Here is a 17,665-nt window from a genome sequence, read left to right on the forward strand (position 1 = left end):
TGTTTGCATGCAGTTCAGTCCAAACTCCAAAGAGATGCTGTCCTATACTTTTGTTGTCATGACAAAATTACCCCTCTTTGTTCATTTAATATTATGATATTTTCTGTGTTTGTGTGATTCACTCGTAGCTCTCGACAGAGTTGAATTTAAGGTTGTTTTTATAACCAAATCAAACTATACTAAATCTTGTTAAAGTTAAGACAACCTAATGACAAAGGTTTAATTTTTATCATCATAGAAATCCGATTCCCGTCCTTCAAGATTTATTTGAACAAATACTCACGTATAAATTTGTTCAAAAAAAAGAAAAAATCGAATAGGGCTCGTCAGGAATTTAATCAAATATGTAGCACTTTTCATGTTATTGAGTGGTTACATAGTAAATTATGTGTAAGTGAGGAAGAAGCTAGGTTTAGTTGTGTGGCCTGGAATTAAAGGGCATATGGTTTTTTAGTGAGGCATACATATATTTCAGAACAAGTAGAGTTGTATACAAGAGGAACAAACACAAGGTGAGAAGTGACTTGACTTTTTGTGAGGCCATACATAAATTACATGGCTTTAATTTGATGGCTATGTACGCATATGTCCAGTGAATGAATGGAACGCGTAAATCCAAGCGTGAAACATATAATTGTACATTGTATTTTACTCACCATAGATTCAGTTTGTGTTGTCAAGTTTGTGTGGTTCCTTTTGGATGCTTCTTTCTCTTTTCTTGATTTGTTAGCATATTGTAATCACAATCTGCCATTAATACATGTAATATAAATATGTGTGTGTGAACGTTTGCAACGTTTGCGTGAATAACTGATGTGTAATTAACCGTAAATAACAAAAATCAATGAAGAAGAATTTCTCGAGTTCAGTCGTATAACTGACTTCTTAAGATATTACGACACTTACTGTATGTGCGAGTCGTTAGCCTCCTAGAAGAAAACGAGAAGACGACAATGTTACACGAACAATACATTCGGCGAACTAGAACGGAGTAAGAAACTATCAACGTAACAGAGAGATGGTAGGGTTTGTGCTTAGGAGGCGGTTGTGTTTTGTATATCGAATAAATCAATAAACTCAAGCCTGATACAATATTATATAGACTCGAGGAAATGTGTGCGCTACTACACGCATATTTAATTAAAACTCGTTAATTAATCAGTCGATTAATAAATCAAATTCGTAATTGAATCAGATTATTATTACGGCAAATCAATTATGATAATCCGTAGTCAAAACGAATTAAAATTTTAAAAGCTTAAATCCAATGAAAATTAAATTTAGCAAAACTAGTCCGTGATTATTTGGGTCAATTTTCTGATATATTCATGTCCGCACGTCGCACACGAGGGCAAGCTCGAAGGCTTCACAAGCCTCAGATTGTCCCTCGAAAACCCAAGATTTGCATCCCCCGCGCGCGCACTTAAGTGTTAGAACAATACATAAATAACACATTTGAATAATATATAAGTATTTGCTATATAAAGTTATGTATGCTCCTTTGCAAATTCAATGTGGAACTTTCATTTCTTCCACAAATTTCCGCTACTAAGAGACGAACTTTGGATGATCATATCTCATCCATCTTTTAGTCATTTTGAGTGATTCAAAATATCTCGGAAAGCTCTCAGAGTAGAACGCATTGCAGGTGTCACTCGTTGCGTGCACGCATTCGTCCACTCAATATGGCTCAATTTGACTTGACAATGTGGGACTACTACCCATATTTTCCAACAATCCCCCACATGGATGAGATTGACGTTTCAGTAGTACACACCAGATAGACAGACATGGAGTTTGACTTGGTGATAGCTTCTTCGATTAGATATACGATAGGTACAGAATGCTCCTTGAACCTTCGCTCGAATAAGCATACTGACTTTACTGGTAGACGGTAGACGTGCTTGTTCTTGAACTATTCGATCGTTTGTGTGAACAATGATATACTTATCACTATATCATTTTTGACTCGTTCAGTTCTCATGAGGATGCCCATTTTGGCCATGGAGCATCGTCCTGGTTCTGCAGGATATTCTAAAAAATTATGCCTCACAATTCTTCTTTGAAGCGGCTCCACTTCTCTCCCACATAGGTGATCTTTATCTTATAGAGTAACCCACGTTTACTCAATTGAATTCCATGTATTCACTCCTGAACTCCATGTATTCGCCAAAAGATCATTAAAAGCTCAAAAGCTTAACCTCGTACCATACGGGTCTAACTATTTCCTCATCATAGGAACAGGACAGGGGTTTCCCCCACAGTGATTTGTTCATCATGATTAGTTGGCCCATCGAACCAAGTTCTTGGGATCTCCAGTCAGCATTGGTTGGGTGTCCCCATGACGCCGTTAAGCAACAGGCTTAAGGCTCATCCCTCTCGATGATTTCTCAACCACTTCTCTTGATAACCCTTTGGTTAGTGGATCCACGATATTATCCTTTGACGGTATATAGTCAATAGTAATAATTCCGATTAAGATCAATTTTCTAATGGAACTATGTCGTTGTCGTATGTGACGAGACTTTTCATTATACACCGTGCTTTGTGTTATACTAATAACGGATTGATTGTCACAGTGTATCCCTATTGCAGTCACAGACTTTGGCCATCTTGGAATATCCTCTTAAAATTGGTGGAGATATTTAGCCTCTTTGGCGCATTTGTCTAGTGCCACAAACTCAGCTTCCATCGCGGAATGAGTTATCACAATTTGCTTTGAGGATTTGCATGAAATTATCGCGCAAGCTAGTGTAAACACATAGCCACTCGTAGAATTTAGAGCCTTCTTGCTAGATATCTAGTTCACATCAGTATATCCCTCTAATACTGTTGGATATCTACCATGGTGCAGTCCATAGTCTCGAGTTCCTCTCAAGTACCTCACTACCCTTATGATCGCTTTTCAGTGATCAACTCCCGGATTACTCATAAACCTACTCAATTTGCTGATTGAGTATACAATGTCTGGTCTAGTACAACTCATTAGGTACATCAGACTCCCAATTATCCTCGAGTATTTCAACTGGGAAACCGCTACACCTTTGTTCTTGGATAGATGTGAAATCATATCCACAGGTTTCCTAACTTTCTCAAAGTCATCCATAAGAAAATTCTCAAGGATCTTGTCAACATAATGAGGTTGACTCAATGTGAGTCCCTCTGATGTTCTGAAAATTTGGATTCCTAGAATCACGTTTGCTAGTCCCATATATTTCATGTCAAATCTTGCCTTTAACATGTCCTTTGTAGAATTGATCACTTTATCATTTCTGCCAGCAATAAATAGACCGTCTACATATAATATCATCATGACATAATCATTGTCATTGTCCTTTGTTGAGTGGAATTTATGACACTTTATAACGCTCAGTAAAGCTTTGAATTGGTGTTTTATACTCAAGTTGTTAGTGTTTTTGACGTGTTTTTACATTTCAGGCATTTATCAAGAATGCAGGTGGATTAACATTATTTTGGTGCTAATTTGGTGTTAGGATGGTGTCTTGAAGAAAAGCTCATGGATCGCCAACTCAAACCAGCCAATAAGACAAGAAAAAGAAGTTTTTCCAGAAGGTTAGCGCGCTCGCGCTGTAGTAGCGCACGGCCACACCGGGATGCAGATTTGCAGCGCGCCCCCGCTGTCAAGCGCGCGCCCGCGCCAGGCCGGGTTTCAAGAATCCTGATTCTATTCTGATTTTGATCAGCTGGACTTCTAATCTGCATGGGCTGCTATATATACATAATTTATGCTCATTTTTCATAAGAAGACGTACCAGAGCTTAAGGAGAAGACGTAAGAAGACCGTAGAGCACAATTCAACCAAGGTGAAGAAGATCTAGTTTATTATTGTGATTCTTTATTTTAAGTTGTAACCTTGGATGCTAGTTTTCTTATTCGTGAATCTATACTCTTGTTTCGTACTTGGTTTATTATTTATTTAGTATAAAGACTACGTTTATTATACCATGCTTTCATCGGAATCCACGTTGATGATGAGTCCGATTATGGGCTAATCGTTATCGTTGGGTTCTAACAGATTTATTTATGGATTTCTTTAGTTAATTTGTTTTGATGCCTTAGTGTATGGTGATTGTATGATAACCTAGTATTTGTTGTACTTATTCGTCTTATGAGCATCGCGAACTTATAAGATAGTGTGTTAATCTTTAATGAAACGAAAGTGAATTTAAGGGTTTAGAACTTGTCATGCTAGCATAGGTTCATGTATTATCTATGCATGATTCGTAGGTAATTTTAACCATCTTACTTTCCCTATGTAATCATAATAGATAACTTGTGCATTAAACCGTTATGTTGTCAAATTCTATAGGCATATAGGGTCTCAATATAATTGGTGTCTATTCAGCTTCTATCTCTTTTGTGGATGTCTGGTAGTATGGTATTCGTACAATGAAAGTTGGCATTTATCAGTTTCGTGTTATCTGATTAGTGTCATCACCATTACATGCTAAGGTTAAGAATGAAAAGGCTATTGAATAAAATATTTAATGAAGTTAGAATCCCATGTATGTGTCATAAAGTATTCAACTCTCTTTTAATTCTCTTAGTTAATATTCTTTAGTATAAACTCTTAGTTAATCTTAATTATAAACAACCTCAATTTGTTATTCGTCTAAGCATTGGATAATAACCATACTAGTGTTGCATAGATACATTGATTAAAATAACCTAAACCAATCCATGTGGGAACGAACTAGAAATTATTCTATATTACTTGTGATCGCGTATACTTGCGTGAATATTAGCGCGTGTTTAGCGACTAACAAGTTTTTGGCGCCGCTGCCGTCGATTTCGGTGTTAATTTTTAGTTTATGTGTTTGTCATCATTGATTTTTAAAGTTCAGTGACTCAGACATTGTTACTTACTTATATCCTTGACGTGTTTCAGGTAATCTAGCGAGCGTGTATGCATATGCGTTCTCAGACTCGTTAGAGAATTCTGGATCAAGCTAAGGAAAAGGTTGTAGTAGTTAGAGAGAAAGTTGAAGAAGAGATCTTAGTTGAGAAAGAAAAAGAAGCACTTGTTGCAATGAGAGAACCAGAAGCGAATCCGAAGGCTTTAATGGATTACTCTCAACCGAAAATCAATGATATTCAGTCTAGCATTGTTCGACCAGCCATCTCGGCTAATACCTTTGAGATGAAGTCGAGCATGATTCATGTAATAACCCCAAAATTTTTGGACTTTTTGTAACCCTTATGTTAGGTCACACTCACTGTAGAGGGGGTGAATACAGTGTATAATACAATCAAATTGAACTTTAATATCATAAGTAACAGAAAACAAACTTTATTGAAACAATAAACTCTGTTACAGTATGGAACTGTTACCTCTTAGTGATGAACAAATATCACGAGAGATGCTAGGGTTACAATGAATAATCTTCTCGAATAATGATAACACTTATAGTGTAAACCCTATGTCTGTGTTTATATACTACACAGTTACAAGATATTCGCTAATTGATATGAAATATAATTCTGCTTCCTAAAATATATCAATCAGATATCTTTTCTTCCAAGTATTCCATTCTTCATGGAACTCCTTCTTCATGCATATCTCTTCTTATGTTTATCTCGATCTTCTTTCCTTTAATCAGCTACTTCCCTTATCTAATCGTCCTTCAGCACTTAAGTTCTGATATCCAACTTCTGATGATTATCTCCTGATAATATGTACTGATATCCTTAAGTCCTGACTTCCAGTATAAGTACTGATTCCCAGTTAAGTACTGATTTGTCCTGTTAAGTAAGATCTGAAAACTAAACATAAAACATATTAGCCATGACATTATCAAATATATCTTAGAGACAAAATCAGGATTTATCAATGCATTACAAAATAACTTAGAGACAAAATCTTGAAACAAAAACAAATTTCATTAATATATCAAGTGAATAGATTCATAAAATTGAAATTACATCAGAATTTATACAAGATTTCCCTAAGCTGCTAGACCTAACATCAACAGCCTTAGTCCTAGCTCAAGAAGCAGGGCAAGGCTGATGATGAAGAAAAACAGGAAGAAGAAAATAAATCATTTCTTCTTCCTACTCTCGAAAAACAGAATGGCGAGTCGAATGATTCGCTCTTGCTGGCGGAGAGCTTCCAGCCTTTCCTCCTCCAATCGCTCCAGATGGCGATGGTAGTCCATATAGAGGAACAGGAGGTGGGTGAGTACCTCCTGTGGGACAGAGTCTCATATCTCATCAGGAATGGCAGTGACGTGTCATTCCTGCTGCCAATCGGCACAGCTGAGCTCCATATTGAAGGTTTCGTAGTTCAAAAACATGTTGTATCTGACCATGGTGTTTTTGATAGAAAAATTATGAAGGTAAGTTGATGTTGAGAGAAAAGATTTGATGGAAAGACTGATGTGAAGTGGTTGCTTATATAGGCAAGAGAATGCCAGGAGACGCAAAGGAATTTAATGTTGACAGGTAGAATTTATTCTACCTCATCTCCCCAGACTTGGAAAAAGAAAAACATTCATTGGAAAGAGAAAACATGGTTTAATGCGCACAAGAAGCAAGTAAAAGTTGACTGTTCAAGTACGAATACCATTAACCCTAACCATAGTGACTATTAATCTTCCACTTCAACATAAATCTAGTTCGAACCGAGACTGTTATTAAATTTTATCCACAGATAAGTCAAGTAAAGAATTAGACTGGAATATCAGAACTTAGACTTATATCAGAACTTAACAGTCATCAGAACATAATTTCTTAACTCGAAAAAGGAATGCCTATCTTAGTAAGTCCTCATACAAGTTCTAAGTTATATTTTTCAGAACTTAATCATCAGAACATGCAACCAGAACTTGTCCTCAGAAGTTGTGCAAAGTGACACAATGACTGTTTATCTAAAACAACACAGACTACCACAGTAACTTTCATCATTCTTATGGAGTGATTAGTGTGTGCATTAAGCTAAATTTCAGACAAAGAATAAAGTCTGATTCACTTCAGCACATCTTAGAAATAAGGCATAATTAAAACTTTGCTAAAGAGCTGTCATTATTCTGTAACCTACTGTTGAATGAGTTCATGCTAGAGTCCACCTCAACTATTTTGTGCTAATTTTATGCATCTTTTTGAATTCCATTTTACAGTGGCTTCTCAGTGTAAGTGAGTCACGACTGCGTATCAGAAATTATGCTATTATCAGAGTATTTCTCCAGTAATCATAAAGTGTAAAAAGTCACCAAGAAAATATATTGCTTTTCTAATGCATATTTACTTAATACCAGCAATGCACTTGGGTCGTCCCTTCCACATTTTTACTCTAGATCTCAAAGGAGTACCTGATTTTATTCTTTGATCCTTTTGCTTTTTCTTTTTGATAGGAGAGGTTTATCGGCACTTAGTGCATTCAGCAGATTTACTAGTAACAGAACTTAACAGATGAGTAGCATTATTCTAATTTGTGACTTAGTAATAAGATAAACAAAGTAAACTCAACTTAGCTCTATTATCAGAATTTGCTTGTGTCAATAGATTTCCATAGAAATAATTACTTCTTACATGGGATCATTTGTTTATTGAAGACTACTAGGTCAGCATCTAGCACAATTATCCTCATAGGATTGAATAGTTACTTTAACAGACATATCACTTATCAGAGTTTAGAAACATATATCAGACAACAGTCAGTACTTAAACACATTTATCAATTAATCACAGAATACACAAAGAGATTAAATTCTGTAAATACTGATCATAAAGTCTGATAACACTGAACAAGACTAAGCAGATTTAGAGAAAGAACCTGAAATCATTCCAAGTTCATTTACCAATCTTGTAAAAGTGGCTTCACACAATGGTTTTGTGAAGATAACTACTAGTTGTTGATCTGTTGGAACAAAGTGCAATTCCACTGTACCTTCATCCACATGTTCCCTTATGAAGTGGTACCTGATGCTGATGTGCTTTGTCATAGAGTGTTGAACTGGATTACCTGTCATAGCAATAGCACTTTGATTATCACAGTAAATAGGGATTTTGAAATATGTTAACCCATAATCCAGTAGCTGATTCTTCATCCAAAGAATCTGTGCACAACAGCTTCCTGCAGCAATATACTCTGCTTCTGCAGTTGATGTGGAAATTAACTTTTGTTTCTTGCTGAACCAAGAAACCAATATGCCTCCAAGAAATTGGCAGCTTCCACTTGTGCTTTTCCTGTCAATTTTACAACCTGCAAAATCTGCATCTGAGTAACCTATTAGTTTAAAATCCGATTCTCTAGGATACCACAATCCCAGATCAGCTGTTCCTTTAAGATACTTAAAAATTCTTTTCACAGCTGTTAAGTGAGGTTCTCTTGGATCTGCTTGAAATCTTGCACAAAGACAGGTAGCATACATGATATCAGGTCTACTAGCAGTTAGATAGAGTAGAGAGCCAATCATACCTCTGTAATCAGTAATATCTACTGATTTACCAGTATCATTATCCAGTTTTGTTGCAGTGGCCATGGGAGTGGACGCACTTGAACAATCTTGCATTCTAAATTTCTTCAGCAAGTTTCTGGTGTACTTAGTTTGACAAATAAAAGTGCCTTCTTCATTCTGCTTGACTTGAAGGCCTAGAAAATAGCTAAGTTCCCCCATCATACTCATCTGATACCTTGATTGCATCAGTTTGGCAAACTTCTTGCAAAGTCTGTCATTTGTAGACCCAAAAATGATATCATCAACATAAATCTGGACCAGAAGTAAGTCCTTTCCATGGTTGAGGTATAACAGTGTTTTGTCTATTGTTCCTCTGTTGAATCCACTTTCCAGAAAAAACTGAGCTAAAGTCTCATACCATGCTCCAGGAGCTTGCTTAAGTCCATAAAGTGCTTTATCAAGCCTGTAGACATAATCTGGATGTTTGGAGTCTACAAAGCCTGGAGGTTGTTCAACATATACTTCCTCCTCCAATTCTCCATTGAGAAAAATACTTTTCACATCCATTTGAAAGACAGTAAACTTTTTGTGAGCAACATAAGCCAAAAATATCCTTATGGCTTCTAACCTAGCAACTGGTGCAAATGTTTCATCATAATCAATTCCCTCCTGCTGAGAATATCCTTTTACAACCAGTCTTGCCTTATTCCTTGTAGTTATGCCATCACTGTCAGTTTTGTTTCTGAATACCCACTTTGTACCAACAACAGATCTATTCTTTGGTCTTGGCACTAGGGTCCAGACTTTGTTTCTTTCAAATTCATTTAACTCTTCCTGCATTGCTTGCACCCAATCAGCATCTTGAAGAGCTTCTTCCACTTTCTTTGGCTCAGTCTGAGAGAGAAAAGAATTGTAAAGACATTCATTTGAAGTACCTGTTCTAGTTCTGACACCTGCATCAGGATTTCCAATTATCAAATCAGGTGTACATGATTTTGTCCACTTCCTTGCAGATGGAAGGTTTTCTTTAGAACTGGATGCTCCCCCATGATCCATACTGTCTTCATTTTCATTTTCTGATGCTCCCCCTGAAATTATGCTCTCTGAGTTGAATTCTTCAGAATTTAGATTTTCAGCACTATCAGAACTTGGCTTATCAGAACTTGACGAATCAGAACTTGAAGAGCCAGATGTATGTTCTGATGTTTCTTGAGATGTGGTAAGATCTTGAGTATGCCCCCCTGCATAGGTGCATTTTCCTTTGGCGTAGTCACCACGGTTTCAATAACATTAGAGTTTAATCCATCAGAGTTTACAGTATCAGGACTTAGACTGTCAGGATTTTCAGTATCAGAATTTGAGTCTTCATTTTCAAATCTCAGCTGATCATGGTCAATAAAATCTTCAAGACCAGTAATCTTCTTGTCATCAAAAGAGATATTGATAGATTCTATGACCACTTTTGTTCTCAAATTATAGACTCTGAAGGCTTTTGTGGAAAGTGGATATCCAACAAAGATTCCTTCATCAGCTTTTAGATCAAACTTTGATAGCTGTTCAGGATGAGTCTTGAGAACAAAACACTTGCATCCAAATACATGAAAGTACTTCAGATTTGGCTTCTTTTTCTTCACCATCTCATATGGTGTTTTTTCATGCTTGTTAATGAGTGTTACATTTTGAGTAAAACAAGCAGTCTGCACAGCTTCAGCCCAGAAATAGGTTGGAAGCTTTGCTTCTTCAAGCATTGTACGTGCAGCTTCAATGAGAGTTCTATTCTTCCTTTCAATAACTCCATTTTGCTGTGGAGTTCCCGGAGCAGAAAATTCCTGCTTAATTCCATGGTTTTTGCAGAACTCTTCCATTATCAAATTCTTGAACTCAGTGCCATTATCACTCCTTAAGATTTTCACAGAATCTTTGACCAATTTATCCAGATGTTTGACATGATCAATCAAGATAGATGCAGTTTCACTTTTTGTGTGCAAGAAATACACCCATGTGTATCTAGTGAACTCATCCACTATGACCAATACATATTTCTTCTTTGCAATAGACATGACATTTACTGGACCAAATAGATCAACATGTAGTAGATGATAAGGCTCAAGAATTGATGATTCAGTTTTGCTCTTGAATGTAGATTTTCTTTGTTTGGCCTTCTGACAAGAATCACAAAGACTATCAGGAGCAAATACTGACTTTGGAAGTCCTCTCACAAGATCATTTTTGACCAGTTCATTTATATTGTTGAAATTTAAATGAGAGAGTTTCTTATGCCAATTCCAGCTTTCTTCAATTGATGCTCTACTTATCAGACAGATTGCAGAACCATCAGTACTTGTTGAAAGCTTAGCTTCATAAATGTTACCACGCCTGTATCCTTTCTGAACAACTTTACCTTTAGATTTACTCACAATTTCACAATGTTCTTCAAAGAAATCAACATGATAACCTCTGTCACAGATTTGACTTATACTCAGCAGATTGTGTTTAAGTCTTGAGACCAGAGCTACTTCTTTAATAATGACATTCCCAAGATTGATATTGCCATATCCCAATGTTTTTCCAATGTTGTCATCTCCATAAGAAACACTTGGGCCAACTTTCTCCACAAAGTCTGATAGCAGGGCTTTATTTCCAGTCATATGTCCTGAGCATCCACTGTCCAGAACTAGAATATTTTTCCTGTTGCCCTGCAATCACAAAGACCACTAATTATTAGTTTTAAGGACCCAGACTTGCTTGGATCATTTGGCCTTATTAAGTTTGTTAACATTTGCAGCGAATTTAGCATCAGAATTTATGTTAACTTTTTTCTTATCAGAACTTACACTATCAGACTTTGAATCAGAATTTACACTAGAAGGAACAATGGAAACTTTCTTCAAAGAAGGTTTTAATTGATAATAATCATAGTACAAACTATGATATTCCTTACAAGTATAAATGTAATGCCATAAACTACCACAATGAAAACAAGGATTTTGTGGTTTATATCTAACAGACTGACTCTTAACTCCTGATTTTGAAGGTAAGGAGTTAATGTTATTATTCTTCCTGCAAAAAGAAGCCAGATGGTTAGAACTTCCATAATTATGACATGTTTTCCTAGGAGCATCAGGAACAGGTTTATAATCATTGCTTTTATTCATACCTTCCTTTCCATTCCTATTTTTCCTAGGTGATTTTACCTTGTTTGCATTCTTAACATCTTTCAGCTTATGCTTAAGCTGCTTCTTTGTCATTAAGCCTATATTTACTTCAGCTGTCTTTTTCTGTTTTAGTTTGTCAGAAGTTAATTCCTCTTTAACTTCTGATTTCTCATTATCAGACTTTACCGTTACAAACTTAACAGGTTTTAATTTTGGCTTTTGCTTAACAACAGGCTTAATTTCTTCAGTTCCTTTGTCATTCTTATCCTCTCCATAACCTAAGCCCTCTTTCCAATTTTCACTACTTAGCAAATTTTGTGTTGTTCTGCCAGAGTTAGTCCAAGTCCTGATTATCTCTCTTTCCTTTTCTAACTCAGTTTTTAGAGATTCATTCATTTTTAGCACTTCATCCCTAACATAAAAAACATCATCTCTATCCTTCTGAGTTTGATGGAATATAACTAACTCTTTTTCTAAGAAATCATTTCTTTTCTTAAAAGCAAGATTTTCAGAAGTTAATCTTTCACATGTTAAGGTTTGATCTCTATAACTAACAAACATGGTTTTAAGATATCTTCTCAACTCATTAATATCATCAGTATGAAAAGCATAAGTAGTCTGAGGTACCTTTGTTTCAGCAGCTTCAGAACTGCTCTCAGCACTTTCTTTATCAGCATTTGCCATCAATGCATAGTTCTCCTCACTTTCAGAGTCTGAGGTGTCTGTCCAGCTTTTCTGCTTTGTGACAAGAGCCTTGCCTTTGTCACCCTTCACTTTCTTGCAATCAGGAGATATGTGGTCTTTCTCACCACAGTTATAGCATTTAACATTGGTATAATCTCCTCTGTCAGACTTTCCTCCTCTGCCTTCAGATCTTCTGAAATTCTTCTTATCAGAACTTGTGCCTTTCCTGGAAAACTTCTTTCCCTTCCTGAACTTTCTGTATGCAATCTTTGTGATTTCTTTCACCATAAGAGCACACAGCTTCATCATCTCCTCATCAGCATCAGTCTCAGGCAAGCTTTCAGAATCTGAGTCATCATCAGTTTCAGAACTTGATGACTCAGTATCAGACTTTGTAAAAAGTGCTTTACCCTTGTCTTTCCTTGAGGAAGCTGCTTTGGGGGATTCTTCATCAGTCTTAAGAGCAACTGTCCTTGACTTTCCTCCTTTCCTCTTGCTTCTTTGTTCCATCTCAAGTTCATGAGTCTTGAGCATTCCATAAATTTCATCAAGAGTTGTTTCATCAAGACTGTAGTTGTCTCTTATTATTGTTGCCTTCAAATTCCAATATTCAGGAAGAGCTAACAGGAATTTAAGGTTTGTATCTTCAAGATCATACTCCTTATTAACCAGTGACAGATCATTCAAGAGTTTGACAAATCTATCATATAAATCAGTCAATGATTCATTAGCCTTTGAATCAAAGTGTTCATACTCTTGAGTGAGTATTGTCTTCCTGTTCTTCTTAATTGTGTCGGTTCCCTGACACCTTGTTTCCAGAGCATCCCATATCTCCTTAGCAGTCTTGCAGTTAATTACCCTATTTGATATTACATTATCAATGGCACTATGCACTAAGTGTCGTACCTTAGCATCCTTAGCAATTGATGTGATATCTTCAGCAGTATAATCACTCTTTTCCTTTGGTACGGTTTTTGCTACTTCACCTGCAACTGCAACAGCGAGCTTGGTTGGTTTGTGAGGCCCTTCCTTGATTCTATCAAGATATTCTGGATCTGTAGCTTTCAGAAACATGGTCATCCTCACCTTCCATATAGCATATTCAGATGGTCTCAGTATGGGAACTCTGATGGTTTCATACCGACTTTGAATTTGTGTCTTTGGAGGTTCTTCAGTTTTGGTAGGCTTAGTTGGAGTTTCTGTGTCAGACATGATTGTGTTTGGATCTTTAACTGTATGTGTGTTAACAGATAGGCTCTGATACCACTTGTTAGGTCACACTCACTGTAGAGGGGGTGAATACAGTGTATAATACAATCAAATCGAACTTTAATATCGTAAGTAACAGAAAACAAACTTTATTGAAACAATAAACTCTGTTACAATATGGAACTGTTACCTCTCAGTGATGAACAAATATCACGAGAGCTGCTAGGGTTACAATGAATAATCTTCTCGAATAATGATAACACTTATAGTGTAAACCCTATGTCTGTGTTTATATACTACACAGTTACAAGATATTCGCTAATTGATATGGAATATAATTCTGCTTCCTAAAATATATCAATCAGATATCTTTTCTTCCAAGTATTCCATTCTTCACGGAACTCCTTCTTCATGCATATCTCTTCTTATATTTATCTCGATCTTCTTTCCTTTAATCAGCTACTTTCCTTATCTAATCGTCCTTCAGCACTTAAGTTCTGATATCCAACTTCTGATGATTATCTCCTGATAATATGTACTGATATCCTTAAGTCCTGACTTCCAGTATAAGTACTGATTCCCAGTTAAGTACTGATTTGTCCTGTTAAGTAAGATCTGAAAACTAAACATAAAACATATTAGCCATGACATTATCAAATATATCTAACACCTTATGAATAGTGATTTTGCTGATTATGCTGATTAAGAAAACTTTTCATGTCACACTATGTAGGGGTTCTTTTATTAATATTCTGAGATCTTATTAGTACTCTATATGGTATATAAGTGCATGTAAAGATCTTCAGAATCCAAATTCGGACACTTTGATTTTTCGCAAAAATCCACCACCAAAAGAATTGAGTATAAGGTAACATGATTAAAATGATTTAAATTTAAGGATTATAGGAGATGATCATAAAAGGAATATAAAATATTGAGAAAGGTTTAGGGGAACCCAAGTAATAAGATCCCGGATATGATCCCTCAAACGATAAACGAGTCGTAAAACAATTAAATGACAAGTAATGCAAGAGAGATTAGTGCAAGGATTAAGGATGATGATCAAGCAATTAAGCAAGGATTAGCATAAAAGATGCTTCCACCATCAAGTAATGACAAGTGGCAAATGATGAAGTCACCAAGGTGATGTCAAGCTTAATCACACTCCACTCACTTTAATCATCCAATTAACCACCCAAATATCTCATTTGACTTCCATTTTCCACCACAAGCACAATCAACAAAGAAAAACACCCTCCCAAGAACATTGCTCTCGGCTTTCTTCATTCCAAGGAAGAAAAATTTCAAGAATTCAAGCTTCACTTCATAAACAAATCCAAGGTAAATTCCTTAGCTTCTTGATGATTAGATAAACATATCCTAGGAGTTTAAGCTTCCAATTCTTCATGAATCTCTTCCAATAAATCAAGGAAGAAGATGGTGAATAGTAACTTTCAAGAAATAACTTTAGTTTTATTGATTTTTTATGAAAGTTTAAGGTTATACAAGAAAGGATCAAGGTTCTTTTAGGCATTCAAAGCTCTTGTGTTGTGTGAGGAAGCTTCAAGAAGGTATAAAACTTCAAACCCTAACTTTACTTTGAGTATTAGGAATGGTTTTGATTGTTATAGTAAATGAGAAGCATGATGATTGTGTGTTTAAAGTTTGGATTGGATTTGTAGTAATTTGGATGATGGAATCTTGTTTACAGTTAATGAAACTTAAGTATAGTTAGTAGTTCATGTTTGTGGTTGAATGAATTGGAAAATCTTGAGGTTTGGGACTTATGTAGTAAGGTTTGGGTGAAATTTGTTTGTGATGGTGGTTGTGAGTTGAATTGTGGTTGTTTGGAGTGGTTTAAAACTTGGTAATCGCGTAAACATAGCCGTCATAATGCCCATTTTCATGCAACTTCTTCTTCTTAGTGTTCGGGACAGAGAGCTAAATGTTGAATCTGTGAATTTGCCATGTTTAGCTAGATTGTGTTGTAAGCTTCGTTTTGATATGTGGTTCGCTTGAATCCGATGTACGGTTTAGGAGAAACGATCATTTTAAGTAACGGTGTTTCGCGAACGAACCATTTCCCCTCGCCTTACTTTGAAACCTTGGTTAAGGTCCTTAAATGACTATTTGGAGTAAGAAACAATTATGTAAGGTTAAAGGGTCAGTTGGTAGAGTATTCGCGAAAGCGTAGCCTTAAAATTCGTAACGGTTAATTTATTAAAAATGGTTGAGCCGAGGGTACTCGAGCGACTTATGTGAATCATTTAGCGCAAAAGCGAACATTAGGGCCTAATTGTTTAAAGACTAGTTTCTTAAGAGACCGTAGTTTAATTCTAACTTATATGTTGTTTATAGGTTACCAGACTCTCCCCAGGCCTTTTACCAACCCCAGTCGCTCATGCAAGTTTTCTACCCGTATAACTGTTGTTGTGATGTATATATGTATATGCATTGTCTTGAGATAAGTGCATGGTTATTATTAGAAAAGTCTTGCGATATATTGAAGCATGTGATATGACATTTATATGCATGCCTGTTTCGTAGTCTTGATATTCTATTATCAATTCAAATGCTTATAAATTGCATAATACCTATGCTAGAGATAAGCAGTAGTTGCGTATACCCTTAGTATAGGGGACCCAAAGGTGAACATTTTTCTAAACCGGGAGTCGATGTTCCTGAGTATAACATATATATATATATATATTTATATATATATATATATAGTTTCTATAACTATGAATCGGATAAGGTATATTCGATAGTTTTGAATAATAATCAAACTTATTTTCAATTATTCAACTAAAGATCGTACTTTCGTATAAGTATATCTTTTGTTATTTATTATTCATTTCAAATATGAGTTTTAAAACTTCGAATTCAAATATTCTTATAAAGATTATCCTTATGGAAATATTATTTAATTAATAATATTCAGATATTTCCTAATATATCGGGATTGATTTATTTTATTAAATCATCATTACTCTAAACATTCTTTAAAATGTTTTTGAGTCTTCAAAATGATATTAAAAGTTAGAGCGGATCCCAAAACTCGTTTTAAAATTTAAGATCTTCCTTTCGAAGGGGATTTAAATACTCGCTTAAAAATCTGAGGGATCCGACTCTGTGGTGTATTTTATAATCACAATGAGGTTGCGGTTTTGATAAAAGAATTTGATTACTTGCCCAATGTTCGGGAAGTAAGTCCATCTAATTGAGTCGGCATAAGCGATAGGCCGGGGTACGGTCTATCAAAGTGTAAATGGCTGGGTGGCAGTCTATCAATGCGTAGGAGGCCGGGTGGCGGTCTAGCACAAGGTCCTAATGCGGCCAGGGTGATGACCGGTGGGGGATTCATCCATCTACTAGTAGAAAAGGTGACTTAATTGGTATCTTTTCCTGATCAGCAAGATATCAGGTTTATGCCAAAGTTTCTTCTTTCCAAAATTCTTGGGAATGACAACTCTGCTTATACTTCCATAGCAGAAGAGTGTATGAAATGTAAATATATATAGGTGTATATATATCGGGACTTAATGAAGTATCTCGTAACTTCATTCTTTATAATGATATTTCAAAGATTGAATCTATTCAAGTCTTATCTTGTAGTCTCATCTATGTGATGAACTTTTGAAACTGATTATACCTTGAACGGTGGTAGTTCAAGTAGTATTCGGAAAAGATATAAGTATATTGGAGTATCTTGTAACTTCATCTTTTTAACTTATATCTGGTTAATGATTATCTTATGCATGGCAAAGATTTTCAGAAAAATGTTGAGACAAAGTCAGATATATGAGATCACCTTGCAACGATGCTTTTATACAGTTTCAAACTTGATCTCTGTGTATATTATGCATGGAAGAGGACTTCCAAGATTTTGAAAAGTATATATACATCTATACTGAATATTTTGGGACTTGGTCGCATTAAGATATCAAACTTGGTTCATTTCTTCTTGACCAAGACTTTCATGAGTACTATGAGAATGCTCATATATTGTTAATTATTATACATATTATTTCGGTGGGCTTGTTGCTCACCCTTACTTTCTTCTTTCATCACACAACAATAGATAGACAAGATGAACAGGACCAAGCTCCCAATTCGCAAGCGGATAAGAAACGTTCTGCAGTTTCCTGTAGGCGTTGATGCCGCTGTAGCTGAGGTAGGATCTACCAATAGGCTAGGGTT

The sequence above is a fragment of the Apium graveolens genome, chromosome 11 (assembly GCF_009905375.1).
Source record: "Apium graveolens cultivar Ventura chromosome 11, ASM990537v1, whole genome shotgun sequence".
Classification (NCBI taxonomy): Eukaryota; Viridiplantae; Streptophyta; class Magnoliopsida; order Apiales; family Apiaceae; genus Apium; species Apium graveolens.